Genomic DNA, 14,644 nt, shown 5'->3' with positions numbered 1-14,644 from the left:
TATAAGATAATAAATAATAAATAAATAAATAAATAAAAAATAAATAAGAAAATAAATAAATTAAAATGTATTGCTTTAAGTCAATACGTTTGTGTCATTTTGTTATAGCAGCAGTAGGAAACTAATACAGATTTTGGTACCTAGAAGTGGGATGGTGTTATGTGGAAGCAGTTTAGGAATTGGCAATGGGCGGAAGATGAAAGAATTTTGAACAGCATGAGAAAAAAAGTATAGATTGCCTTTAATAGACTATTAATATAAATGTGGACATTAACAACTCTGCTAGTGAAAACTCAGAATGAAGTGAAAAGCACAGTAGAGAAAACTTATATTGTCTTAGTGCACACAAATCATTATTATCAGACTATTGGTAGAAATATGGATGTTAAAGAAATTGTTGGTAAGAGATCAGAAGAAAATTAGGAACATGTTATTGGAAACTGCAGGAAAGAAGATCCTTGTCATACTGTGGTGGAATGCTTAGTTGAATTGTATACAGCTATGTTGCAAGCAAAATCTGTAAGCAATGAAATTGGATATTTACCCAGGTACATTCCCAAGCAAAGGATGAACAGTGTGACCTGGTTCCTTCTTGTTACTTAGTTAAATGAGGAGAAAGAGACAGACTAAGGGAAGAACTGTTAAGCAAAAAGGAACCAGGACTTCAAGATTTGGAACATACTCAACCTAACCAAATTGCTAAAGATGCAAAAATTAGAAGATTCTTTGTCAGGGAAGTGTGCTCTGGACTAAAAGTCAATGATATACCCAACAACTTTTTGATAGTGGATTGGAAAGATTAAAAAGTCAGCATATTCAGTCACATAGAAGGCTCCTTGAAGAGGTTAGACATGTGACTTCTGGATTCCCCTCAGCCATCTAAATAGAATCCAGGAATAGAGAAGGAATTACATAAGAAAGACCTGTAGTAGAGCTTCCTGCTTAAAGAAGTGAATCCCTGAGACATACATGAGAGATCCCCGAAGATCTTGAAAATGTTGTATCATCAGAAACACTGACAGATTGTAATGAAAAAAAAAAGAGGAAGACTTTTATTTTTTTATATATATTTTTAAGATTTTATTTATTTATTTGACAAAGAGCAACACAGAGAGAGAGGGAACACAAGCAGGGGGAGTGGGAGAGGGAAAAGACGGCTTCCTGCCAAGCAGGGAGCCTGACGCGGTGTTCGATCCCAGGACCCTGGGATTATGACCTGAGCCGAAAGCAGATGCTTTAACGACTGAGCCACCCAGGTGCCTCAAAAACAGAGGAAGACTTTTAGATTCACAAAATTCTATGAAAGGAAACAGACATTAAAATTTACTAAGAGAGTAGACTTTAAATGTTCACACACAAAAAAAAAGGAAAGGAAAAAAGGCAAATATGTGAGGTAAAAAAAGAAAAGTAAATACGCACACACATAAATATAATTTTCAAATCTGAAATGTGTCAGGAGAATAAAAAGAGAAGGTGGACACCCTTGAGATGGTTATTAGTGTTTTGGAAGAACAAGGAGAAATATATGACCAAACATATAACAAAATATAGAGAAATAGAGACAATGGAAGAAAAGATAAAGGATTTGGAAGAAAAACCCAGGGGATTTTATTGCTAACAATGAGACTTATAGAAAAGAAAGGAGCTAGCATAAGAGTGGTGATGGTTAACAAATGACAGAAGAAAATCTCGGTGAATTTAAAAAACATTTAAATCTTCTAATTTAGAGTCCTCACAATATTCAGGCAAGATGGAGAAAACAAAGATACAGACATACACATATCCTGGTAAAATACCTGAATGCTAACGATAAAGACTTTTTTTTTCAGATAAAGACTTTGAGAGATTTTTAAAACATAAAGATTAAAATTTAAGTTTCCTGACAGAGAAATAAGCTTTAAAAAAATGTTGAAGTGATATCAAGTATTTAATTTAAAATAGTAGACTCTAGGGGATGAAGAATAACAGCTACTGACGATGGGGAAAAGAACTACTACACTAGACCCTTTATTTTTTAAAGATTTTATTTTTAAGTAATCTCTACACCCAACATGGAGCTCAAACTCAAAATACTGAGATCAAGAGTTGCATGCTGTACTGATTGAGCCAGCCAGGGACCCCAGAGCTACTACATTAGACTCTTATGTCCAATCAGATATTATTTATCTGTCAGGATAAAAGGGAAAAAATTGTAGATATTCAAATATTTAGAGAATATATCTATTTGATAAAAATATTCCTGAAAGGATTCTAATAAATCAAAAAATGAAACCAATTAAGAATTAAGATGACTCAATCTCTCATTCTTAACCTCCATGTATATATGTATATAAATGGGTAATGATAGTGTGTGAATGTATACAATTCTAAACAAGAGCTCTTCAACTAATATAGTCATATTGCAAGGGGAAAACTTGATAATCACCTGTGATTAAAATTTCTAAGTTATCTTTTTTTTTTTTTTTTTTTTTAAATATTTTATTCATTTATTCATGAGAGACAGAGGGAGAGAGAGAGAGCAGCAGAGGGAGAAGCAGGCTCCCAAGGAGCAGGGAGCCCGACGCGGGACTCGATCCCAGGACCCCGGGACCATGACCTGAGCCGAAGGCAGACGCTTAACCATCTGAGCCACCCAGGCGCCCATAAAATTTCTAAGTTATCTTAATGAATATAGGTATTTAGGAAATTAGAGACTAGGGAGAAATCTTAAAACTTTCTAAACTTATCCTGGAGTAGCTAAGGGTTAGGGAAATAAAATACACTAAAACATCTATCATAATACACTGTAAAATAAAGCAAGAGAAATAGGAAATATAGAGATGGAAAATATTTAGTATCTTGTTTTCATATAATAATATACAGATTCATAAATATAGATAGATATAGATGTCTGATTTTCAGGAAATGAAGGGTAAATACAGTGGCTTGGAAGAATAAAAATATTCCCTAATAAAAAAGGGTGAGATGTTAAATAAAAACCAATTAAAACCAAAATAAAATGAGGAAAATGAATAAGAAAAACTAATACGATGAACATAAAATGGAAAGAATAAAACCAAGTATATCAGTTGTTGCAGCAAATGTGAAAAAATTTATTAAAATAAAAAGCAATGGGGAAAAGACATATTTTTAAATGAATGCTTTGGTCAACTGAGTATTCATAGGGAACTAGATGCTTCCCACACATAGAACAAAAACAAACCCATTAACTTCAGGTAGTTTGTAGACCAAAATAAAAAAAGGAAAAACTACAACATTCAGAAGATCACATGAGAAAATATCATCATGTAGTATTATAGAAAAACTGCTTAAACAAACAAAAAATTAACCATTTGCTAACAGATTGACATCTAAGGAAAAGAAAAAGGTATGTGTAGCACATATACCTAGCAAGCCCTTTGGCTTGCACTAGAACATATAAAAACAACTGAAAAACAATAATAAAAGAAGAAACTCAAAAGAATATTGGGCAGGACACTTGAACTATTACTTCTAATAACAGGAAAACCAAGTGGTCAATAAACATTTAAAAATGTACAATATCAGTAGTAATCAGGAAAAAAAAATAAACCACACCACTATACCAGAGTGGCAGACACACAAAAATAGGAAAGTCTGACAATATTAAGTGTTATCAAGGAAGTCAACTAGAAGATATTCATATTCACTGTTGGTGGTCTTGAAATTAATTTAGTTACACTGGAAAATGGTTTGGCATTATCAAGTAAAGTTGAAGATGCACATGATCTATGATACAGTCGATTTACTCATGTTATATATCCCAGAAAATCCATGCATGTGTGCACTAGGATACATGATCAAAAATATTTAGAGCAGCATTGTTCACAATGGCCAAAACTAGATAAAAAATCTCTCAACAGGAGAATGGATAAATAAATTGTGGTGTATTCATAAAAGAGAATTCTACACAGTGATGAAAATGAACTTGAGCTATATGCAAGAGCATGGATGAATCTTACAAATATACAGCTATAAAAAGGAGTAAGACATGAAATATGAATATAGTATAATTGAAAAGCAGGTATGACATTTCAAACTTAAGGGTGGTAACAGTGCCTTGCCTCAAAATTTCACTGTACCTTGCTCACACATTTATAGTCTTGTAAACTCTTCTCAAAATTCATAATTTATGTATGTCATCTCTTTCTGATGTATTTCTATCTGATTCAGCTGTCAAAATTATGGTAAATTTGGTTTGGAAACACTATTATTATTGATTGTATTTTCCAAAGTCAGCCACAAAATTATTTCCCACCATGCATACTCTTCCTACATAACATTCTTCCCATAGATAGGTGAAATTTATGTTCTCTCCTCTTAAAACTGGTTGGGTGTGTAATAATGTCGATAGAACTAGAGGGTATCATGCTAAGCAAAATAAGTTAATCAGAGAAAGACAACTATCATATGATGTCACTGATATGTGGAAAGCAATAATACGTTATATATTAATTAATTGAATTTAAATTTAAAAATGTTTAAAAAAACTGGTTGGGTATACGCCAGCTAAGTACTGCTGTATGACCTCTGAAGCTAGGTCTAAAAAGGTGATACAGCTTCATCCTTATTCTCTTAGGGCCCTCACTCCTAGAACTCAGTTGCTATGCATGAGAAAGCCTAATCAGTCATACAGAGTGTCATTTTTAGGGGTTCATATGTAGGTATGAGGTCCCAGTTGATAGCCAGCAAAATCCACTATGCATGTGAGTGAGCAAACATTCAAATGACTAAGTCATTCCTCGCCACTGAATCTACCCATTTAAGGCCCCAGACATCACAGAGAAAAAACAAGTTATTCCCACATAATATTTATGACTTCCTAACCCACAGAATCCATGAGTATAATAAAATAGTGGTTGCTTTATGCCACTAGGTTGGGGTTGTTAGGAAGCAAAGGAATAACTAGAAGAGATTTTGGTACCATAAGTTGTGTGTTACCATTACAAAAACCTAAAACAGCTATCATTGACTTTGGGACTATGCAGTGTGTGAAAGCCAAAGGGCCTCAAAAAAGTAATAGTGAAGGCAGCAGAGTTTTCAAGAGGCCATAAGTAAAGACTTGAAGAAAATAAGTAACATTTAATTAAGTAGATGGAGGAAAAGGGACCCTTGTTACTTATTAGTGAAAAGTTTGGCAACACTGTTGCCTGCAGTATAAAAAACAAGATACATAATGTTGATGACATAACAAAACTAATGATGACATAACTTCAATTTCCAGGAAGACCACTGAAAGTGCCACCTGGTTTCCTCTCACTGCATAATAAACGTGAGAGGAGAGAGATGAGCTAAAAAATATTAAATCTAAAAGAACCAGGACTTGTTCGGTTCAAAAATGCAACTATCACATTCTCATCTTCTCTGGGTGTCCAATTATTCTGAATTTAGGAAATGAGCTCCAGTCAAAGATCAAAGTTAAGGTAAGGCTGTCAGATCCTTTGTTAAGACATCAAAAATATGTAAGGCAATGTTTTATAGAACCTCTCAGACTGACAAACTGTTCATCTGAAAGAGGGTGCCTTGAAGATAAGGTTTATAGACATTTTGTGATTAAGAATCTTTTCCAAATTTTCATTTTTTGATTGCTTTATTATGTAAAATTGATTCATGTTCTTTTAAAGAAATTATCCTCTTTAATAACTGTACATATTCTTTATCTAAACCACAAATTTTAAAACATAAGTGCCATTCTCACAGAAATAGTAAACGCATAACACTTTCAGTTTTTAACGATAAAACTTTGTAGTGTCATTTGTATCCAAATTTTATGTTACTAGCAATAATAAGTCACTTGTATTTTTCATTGAAACAGTTTTTCTTTCCTCAAATGAAAGTTATTTGTTTCTATTTTGTATTCTCTTCCACATCGTCAAAAGACATTTTAGGCTTTTCTGACTTTTGCATAGTATCAGAAAAATATCTAGACTATAGTTCATTATTAGTGTCATTTTTTTTCTTCCCTATAGATTCAGAAGAATCAATCTAAACTGAGAATTATTAGTCACAACATAATCAAGGATAATGACAAACTAATGCTTCATCTAAAGAACAAAGTGTTTCATAAGCAATCCTTAGAGCAGCCTTGCAACTAATCATGACTTAGACCATCTGGAAGACAGTGCTGAGTGTTTTGCAGATGCCACCAGGATAGGAATCCAATTCCCCAGTGGTCTTTGTGGCATCCTAAGACAATCAGCATAAACCAATAAAATTATAACTTTCTTATTAATTAATATTGCTGCTTACCACAATTACCATTACTATTACAATTACTACTACATGAAAGAATCTCAAGAAAAAAAAGCAGTGTAGCCATTTCAGTACTAAAATATGAAAATTAATTTTTGAGAACTTAAGAACCAAGACAGTACAAGGATAGGAGCAGGTACACTTAGTGGCTATATTGAGCCCAGGCAAAAAGAAAGATAATTATCATACGGTTTCACTCATATGTAGAATATAAGGAATTGCATGGAGGACCGCAGGGGAAGGGAGGGAAAACTGAATGAGAAGTATTTGGAGAGGGAGACAAACCATGAGAGACTCTGGACTCTGAGAACCAAACTGAGGGTTACAGAAGGGAGCGGTGTGGGGGGATGAGGTAACCGGGGGATGGATATTGAGGAGGGCACGTGTGGTGATGAGCACTGGGTGTTATATGCAACTGATGAATCATTGAATGCTACATCAAAAACTAATGATGTACTATATGCTGGCTAACTAAACATAATAATAATAAAAAAGAAAAAATTATTAGTAAAAAAATAAATAAAAAGTTCAAAAAAGAAAAGAAAAATAGAAGCATTTTCTTCATTATGGCAATACATAAATTTTTGGGTAAAACTATAAATGAATTACAATTGTAAATGGATATGATGTAAATATTTGTATATGTAATTGAAACCTATATTGAAATACATTTTGAAACAAAAAAATTTTTGTGGATACCAAAAAAGCCTAAACAAACAAAAGCAAAACCAAAAAACGGCAAAAAAGAGAGAGAATATACAACACCAAATTTATATTCAAACATGTTACTCCATTCTTTTGATTTATTAAACCTCATTAACATGTCCTTAGAATACTAAGGTCAGTAAATGTAGAACTCAAGTAGACAAAAGTAAAAAATTTTATATTTTTTAATATTCCTTTTGTAAACTTAGCTCCACATACTCAGAACTGAAAATACATATGGCACTTCTGGAACTGTTTAGGATTGTTTTTCAAACTAATTATTAGGCAAATAACTAGATATGTTAGAATTCAGAGAATAATACCCAAAATAACCAAATAGCACAAGCAGAGCTATGAGAATGTAAATACCCTACCATGAGATTAAACTTTACATTAGGATCTATTGATATTTCATCCACAAATCAACATACTGTGAACACAAAGTTATGAAAATAATTCACTGCATCCAGTGAGCTTTGGATCATTCAGACGGAATACCCATAATGTTGGCACATACATATTCTGATACAGATGAGCATAGGTGTCAACTGCTAAATGAGTGCTCCCAACACTTCTTACATCAAGAAAATTACTTTAAAACTTGTTCTGACTCTTCATACAACAATAAAAATAAAGCAATTATTACAACGGTAAAAAAAAAAAAAAGAGATATATTCTATGTGAGATGGCAATAAGTGTTATACAGAAATAAGGAAGCAGGAATGCTGGGGTACACTGAGACTGAAGTTTCTATTTAATACGGAATAGAAAGGAAAGGCTTTCAAAATTTGCGTGCCTGAGTGCTCAGTCAGTTAAGCATCTGCCTTCGGCTCAGGTCATGATCCCAAGGTCCTGGGATGAACACTGCATCGGGCTCCCTGCTCAGTGGGAGTCTGCTTCTCCCTCTGCGCATCCCCCTGCTTGTGCCCTCTCTCTCAAATAAATAAATAAAATCTTAAAAAAAGTTTTGATATATATATATGTATATATATATTACATATATGTATATGAATAACAGGCATTCTGTAAAAATTTATAGAGCTATAATCTATGCACCTTTCTGCACATGTTTATTATACTTCAAAAAGGTTTTTAAAAATCCAGTCATCATCAACAATGTTTCAACTGCTTCACTTATTTTAAAAATGTACCTAATTGTAAAATTCATGACTTTGAAGTTATTTTTATGGCTTATGTTGATCCTCTGGACTAGAAGGAACATTATCTAAAATAATATACTAATTTTATTATTTATAACTGAGAAAAGTAGCATTCTTGAGAACTTTGAAAAGTGCATTAAACCTTTGTGCAGATGGTATAGTGTAATACTAAAGAGGGAGACTGGAGTTTCAGCCAAGATTTTGAAAATTTCCAGATGTTTTAATTGGCACTATTTCCAAATAAAAGTATCTCTAGATGATGCAATCATTGGTAAATTTTTGTAGTCACCTTTTTTCAATAAACTTTAAATTTGTTTCTAGTCAACACAGAAATATCAAAAAGGATTAAATAATACATCTGAAGATCTAGAAATCAGCAATTGAAAGAATATATGTGCAAGCCAAACTGGCAGCAACTTCTTTTCTAGCTGCAGAAGTGGTCTGGAAATTCTATCAGACCTTGGGTATTCACTCTGATGGAAATTATGAAATGGAGGTCACTAAAAATGTTTTAAGTAAATTTTAAATTAAACTTGGCTTTTCAAAATGATATTTTAACAGAGATGTTAGTATGTTCTTTCTCTTTACAAGAAGGAAACATGATAGTTGTAAAGTTGATAGATTAATTCAATGAACAGTGACTGAATATATAAATCAAAGAATGCATGAAAGAGAAGTGAAACTCTAAAAATGAAGATATATGACATACCATTTGAAATAAACCAAAGCAACAATTTCTAGAGGCTTAGATTGTCTAATAAGTTATATGAAAATATGCTTGTAAGATGAAAAACATGAAGGCATAATAAAAGTTTATATTTCTTTTAATTTATTGAGTCTTGAAAATTGGCCCAATGAGGTCTGCAAAGCTCTATGAATTAGGAGTAAAAAATAATTTATTAAAATTGGGATAACTAATTAAATATGATAGTATAATAATCATCCCTTAACATAATCTAATAAATGATTTTCTTCATTTAGTCAAAAGTAGAGAGATTAATACTACCTGAGATTTTAATATGCCCAAAGGTAGTTAAAAAAGTCATTTTGAAAGTAACTTGTTCTATTCATCTTAGGTCTATCATCATCTCTTTTTTTTTTGATATTTAGAAAATACTTAGTAATCTACAAAGCACTATTCAAACATAAGATATTGTTATTCCTGTCAAGTGCTGTATTCTAACACCAGAAAACAGTGTTGGGTCAGAGGATCAAACAAATGAAATATGAGCATTTAGATCTTTCTTTATATAAGATTTTGGAACTCTGGTTTTGTCCTACTTCAGTAGTTATAGGAAAGGTACATATTCAATTCTGGCTCAAATTTTTCCATGAGAGTCTTTTGGAAAATGTTTTATTTGGCTTTTATGACAAATATTTTGATGCCTCCATCAGAAATTCATAATTTGTTTGGGTCCACTCAGTGTCATGACTCATAAAATGTGTACTATAATTTATTGCCACTTTGGGACCTCAGTTTCACTCAGTTCTAATTCCAGAGTAAGGTTCCAAGATAAAAGAAAAGGAAAGCGTGAGAAAAATGGTGAGAGTGACTGTGTCAAGGAACAAAAAGCCAAAGGACCCTGGCGAGAGCCAGGGAGGAGAGGAGAATCTTGGTCACTCTTCCCAAAGGAGCATGTTTTCTCAGAAAAGATTAATCAAGACTTTTGTATTCTTAGGAACACTACTAAACTACTTAGAGGAAAAGGGAGGGCGGTGTTGTCAGGATATGGTGGGCCTTGCATAATGATGTATAGGACCTGTACAGCTGGGAAGCTTCGAAGCTGGGGCTGGAGATCTTAGAAAAGGGCAAGAGTCTTTACCACAGGCCCTCCATTACCATCACTCAGTGATTATGTGTGCAACAAATCTTCCTCTTTCTTTTCTGCTTTCAGCTAATTTAGTTTATCAATATATGTGAGCCAAATTTAAACTATAGCTTATCATTTTGCAATAGTTTGGATGAGCAGAATTTAATTCAGATGCGCACCTGGGCTAATAAGCTGTTTCCCATGGACATATTCAAGATGTGCACATTGTTCACTCTGCCAAACTGTGGACAAAAAATGTTCTATTAGAAGAGGTTGTGGCTAGATGGTGGAGGAGTAGGAGACCTGGATTTCATCTGGTCTCAGGAATTCAGCTGAATAGGGATCAAACCATTCTGAACACCTACGAACTCAACAGGAGATTGAAGAAAAGAATAGCAACAACTCTCTGAACAGAAAAGTGACCACTTTCTGGAAGGTAGGACGTGCGGAGAAGTGAATCCGAGGTGATATTCGGGAGGATAGATGGAACAGCCAGCAAGACAAGACCAAGATTACCGATCAAGGAGAACGGGAGAACTCCAGTGCTAGGGGAATACTGCACATAGAATTCATGGCTTTTTTACCATGATTCATTAGTTTTTCAAAATTAATTTTTTAACTGTTTTTTAAAATATTTCTTTTTCCCTTTTTCAACCAACATCCTATCAATTCTTTTAAAAAATATTTTTTATTTTTCATTTTTATAGTCATATTTTATCCCTTCATAGTAGTTACCTTTATTTTTGGCATATATATATAAGTTTTTCTCTCTTCAAAATTTTGAGATACAGTTTCTTCTAACAGATCAAAATATACCCTAAATCACTAGTGTCTGGCTTTGTTCTAGTCTCCTGCCTGATCACATTCTCTCCCCTTTTTTTTTCTTTTTTTTTTAATCTTCTTTCTTTTTTCAAACAACTTCTTATCTTATCAATTCCTTTTATAAAACCTTTTATAATTTTCATCTTTACAGTCCTCTTCCATCCCTTCATTGTATCAACCCTTAATTTGTACATATATAAGTCTTTCTTCCTTTAAAATTTTAGGAGGCAGTTTCTTCTAACAGACCAAAATACGCCCAAAATAAAGTGTGTGGCACTGATCTAGGCACTAGCCTGATCATATTTGATCATATTCTGGTTTTTTTGTTTTGTTTTGTTCTGTTTTTGTTTGTTTTTATCTTTTTCTTTTTCTTTTTTCTTTTTTTTTTCTTTCTCTTTTTTCTTTCTTTCCCATTCTTGTCCCCTGGTTTCAGGTCTTTTCTGATTTGTATAGAGTATATTTGCTGGGGACGTTGTTAACCTGTTACCATTTTGTTCTCTCATTCATCTATTCTCCTCTGGACAAAATGACAAGGCGAAAAAAGTCACCTCAGCAAAAAGAATAAGAGGTAGTACCGTCTGCCACGGACCTACTCAATACAGACATTAGTACGATGTTGGACCTAGGGTACAGAATCATGACTTTAAAGATACTACCTGGGCTTGAAAAAAGCGTGGAGGCTATTAGAGAAACTCTTTCTGGAGAAATAAAAGAACTAAAATCTAACCAAGTCGAAATCAAAAAGGGTATTAATGAGGTGCAATAAAAAATGGCGGCACTAACTGCTAGGTTAAATGAGGCAGAAGAAAGAATCAGCGATATAGAAGACCAAATGATTGAAAATAAAGAGGCTGAGAAAAAGAGAGATAAACAACTACAGGATCACGAGGGCAGAATTCGAGAGATAAGCGATACGATAAGATGAAACAACATTAGAATAATTGGGATCCCAGAGAAAGAAGAAAGAGAGAGAGGGGCAGAAGGTATATTGGAGCAAATTATATTAGAGAACTTCCCTAATGTGGGGAAGGAAACAGGCATCAAAATCCAGGAGGCACAGAGAACTCCTCTCAAAATCAATAAAAATAGGTCCACACCCCGACATCTAATAGTAAAACTTATGAGTCTCGGACACAAAGAGAAAATCCTGAAAGCAGCTCGAGAGAAGAGATATGTAACCTACAATGGTAGAAACATTAGATTGGCAACAGACCTATCCATAGAGACCTGGCAGGCCAGAAAGGACTGGCATGATATCTTCAGAGAACTAAACGAGAAAAATATGCAGCCAAGAATACTATATCCAGCTAGGCTGTCATTGAAAATAGAAGGAGAGATAAAAATCTTCCAGGACAAACAAAAACTAAAGGAATTTGCAAACATGAAACCAGCCCTCCAAGAAATATTGAAAGGGGTCCTCTAAGCAAAGAGAGAGGCTAAGCGCAGCATAGATCAGAAAGGAACACATATAATATACAGTAACAGTCCCCTTACAGGCAATACAATGGCACTGAATTCATATCTTTCAATAGTTACCCTGAATGTAAATGGGCTAAATGCCCCAATCAAAAGACACAGGCTATCAGATTGGATTAAAAAACAAGATCCATCAATATGCTGTCTGCAAGAGACTCATATTAGACCCCAAAACACCCCCACTCATATAGACCCAAAGACACATTGAAAGTGAGGGGGTGGAAAACAATTTACCATGCTAATGGACACCAAAAGAAAGCTGGGGTGGCAATCCTTATATCAGACAAATTAGATTTTAAAACAAAGACTGTAATAAGAGATGAGGAAGGACACTATATCCTACTTAAATGATCTATCCAACAAGAAGATCTAACAATTGTAAATATCTATGCCCCTAACATGGGAGCAGCCAATTATATAAGGCAATTAATAACAAAAGCAAAGAAACACATTGACAACAAACAATAATAGTGCGGGACTTTAACACCCCCCTCACTGAAATGGACAGATCATCTAAGCAAAAGATCAACAAGGAAATAAAGACTTTAAATGACACACTGGACCAAATGGACTTCACAGATATATTCAGAACATTCCATCCCAAGGCAACGGAATACACATTCTTCTCTAGTGCCCATGGAACATTCTCCAGAATTGATCACATCCTAGGTCACAAACCAAGTCTCAACCAGTACCAAAAGACTGGGATAATTCCCTGCATATTTTCAGACCACAGTGCTTTGAAACTAGAACTCAATCACAAGAGGAAAGTCAGAAAGAACTCAAATACATGGAGGCTAAAGAGCATCCTACTAAAGAATGAATGGGTCAAACAGGAAATTAAAGAAGAATTAAAAAATTCATGGAAACCAGTGAAAATGAAAACACAACTGTTCAAAATCTTTGCAATGCAGCAAAGGCAGTCCTAAGAGGAAAGTATATAGCAATACAAGCCTTTCTCAAGAAACAAGAAAGGTCTCAAATACACAACCTAACCCTACACCTAAAGGAGCTAGAGGAAAAACAGCAAATAAAGCCTAAACCCAGCAGGAGAAGAGAAATAATAAAGATCAGAGCAGAAATCAATGAAATAGAAACCAAAAGAACAGTAGAACAGATCAACAAAACTAGGACCTGATTCTTTGAAAGAATTAACAAGATTGATAAACCCCTGGCCAGACTTATCCAAAAGAAAAGAGAAATGACCCAAGTCAACAAAATCATGAATGAAAGAGGAGAGATCACAACCAACTCCAAAGAAATACAAACAATTATAAGAACATATTATGAGCAACTCTATGCCAGCAAATTAGATAACCTGGAAGAAATGGGTGCATTCCTAGAGATGTATCAACTACCAAAATTGAACCAGGAAGAAATAGAAAACCTGAACAGACCTATAACCACTAAGGAAATTGAAGCAGTCATCAAAAATCTCCCAACAAACAAAAGCCCAGGGTCAGATGGCATCCCAGGCGAATTCTATCAAACATTTAAAGAAGAATTAATACCTATTCTCCTGAAACTGTTCCAAAAAATAGAAATGGAAGGAAAACTTCCAAACTCATTTTATGATGCCACCATTACCTTGATCCCAAACCAGACAAAGACCCCATCAAAAAGGAGAATTACAGACCAATGTCCTTGATGAACACGTATGCAAAAATTCTCACCAAAATACTAGCCAATAGGATCCAACAGTACATTAAAAGGATTATTCACCATGACCAAGTGGGATTTATCCCTGGGATGCAAGGTTGGTTCAACATCCGTAAATCAATCAATGTGTACAATACATTAACAAAAGAAAGCAGAAGAATCATATGATCCTCTCAATAGATGTAGAAAAAGCATTTAACAAAGGACAACATCCTTTCTTGATCTAAACTCTTCAGAGTATAGGGATAGAGGGTGCATACCTCAATATCATAAAAGCCATCTATGAAAAACCTACAGCGAATATTATTCTCAATGGAGAAAAGCTGAGAGCTTTTCCTCTAAGGTCAGGAACGCAGCAGGGATGTCCACTCTCACCACTGCTATTCAACATAGTATTAGAAGTCCTAGGCACAGCAATCAGACAACAAAAAGAAATCAAAGGCATCCAAATCGGCAAAGAGGAAGTCAAACTCTCACTCTTTGCAGATGATATGATACTGTATGTGGAAAACCCAAAATAATCCACCCTAAAACTGCTAGCACCCATACAGGAATTCAGTAAAGTAGCAGGATATAAAATCAATGCACAGAAATCAGTGGCATTCCTATACACCAACAACAAGACAGAAGAGAGACAAATCAAGGAGTCGATCGCATTTACATTTGCACCCAAAACCATAAGATACCTAGGAATAAATTTAACCAAAGAGGCAAAGGATCTGTACTCAGAAAACTATAAAA

Source organism: Zalophus californianus, chromosome 11 (genome assembly GCF_009762305.2).
Source record: "Zalophus californianus isolate mZalCal1 chromosome 11, mZalCal1.pri.v2, whole genome shotgun sequence".
Classification (NCBI taxonomy): Eukaryota; Metazoa; Chordata; class Mammalia; order Carnivora; family Otariidae; genus Zalophus; species Zalophus californianus.
The sequence above is the reverse complement of the archived record's forward strand: the minus strand, read 5'-3'. Positions refer to the sequence as shown.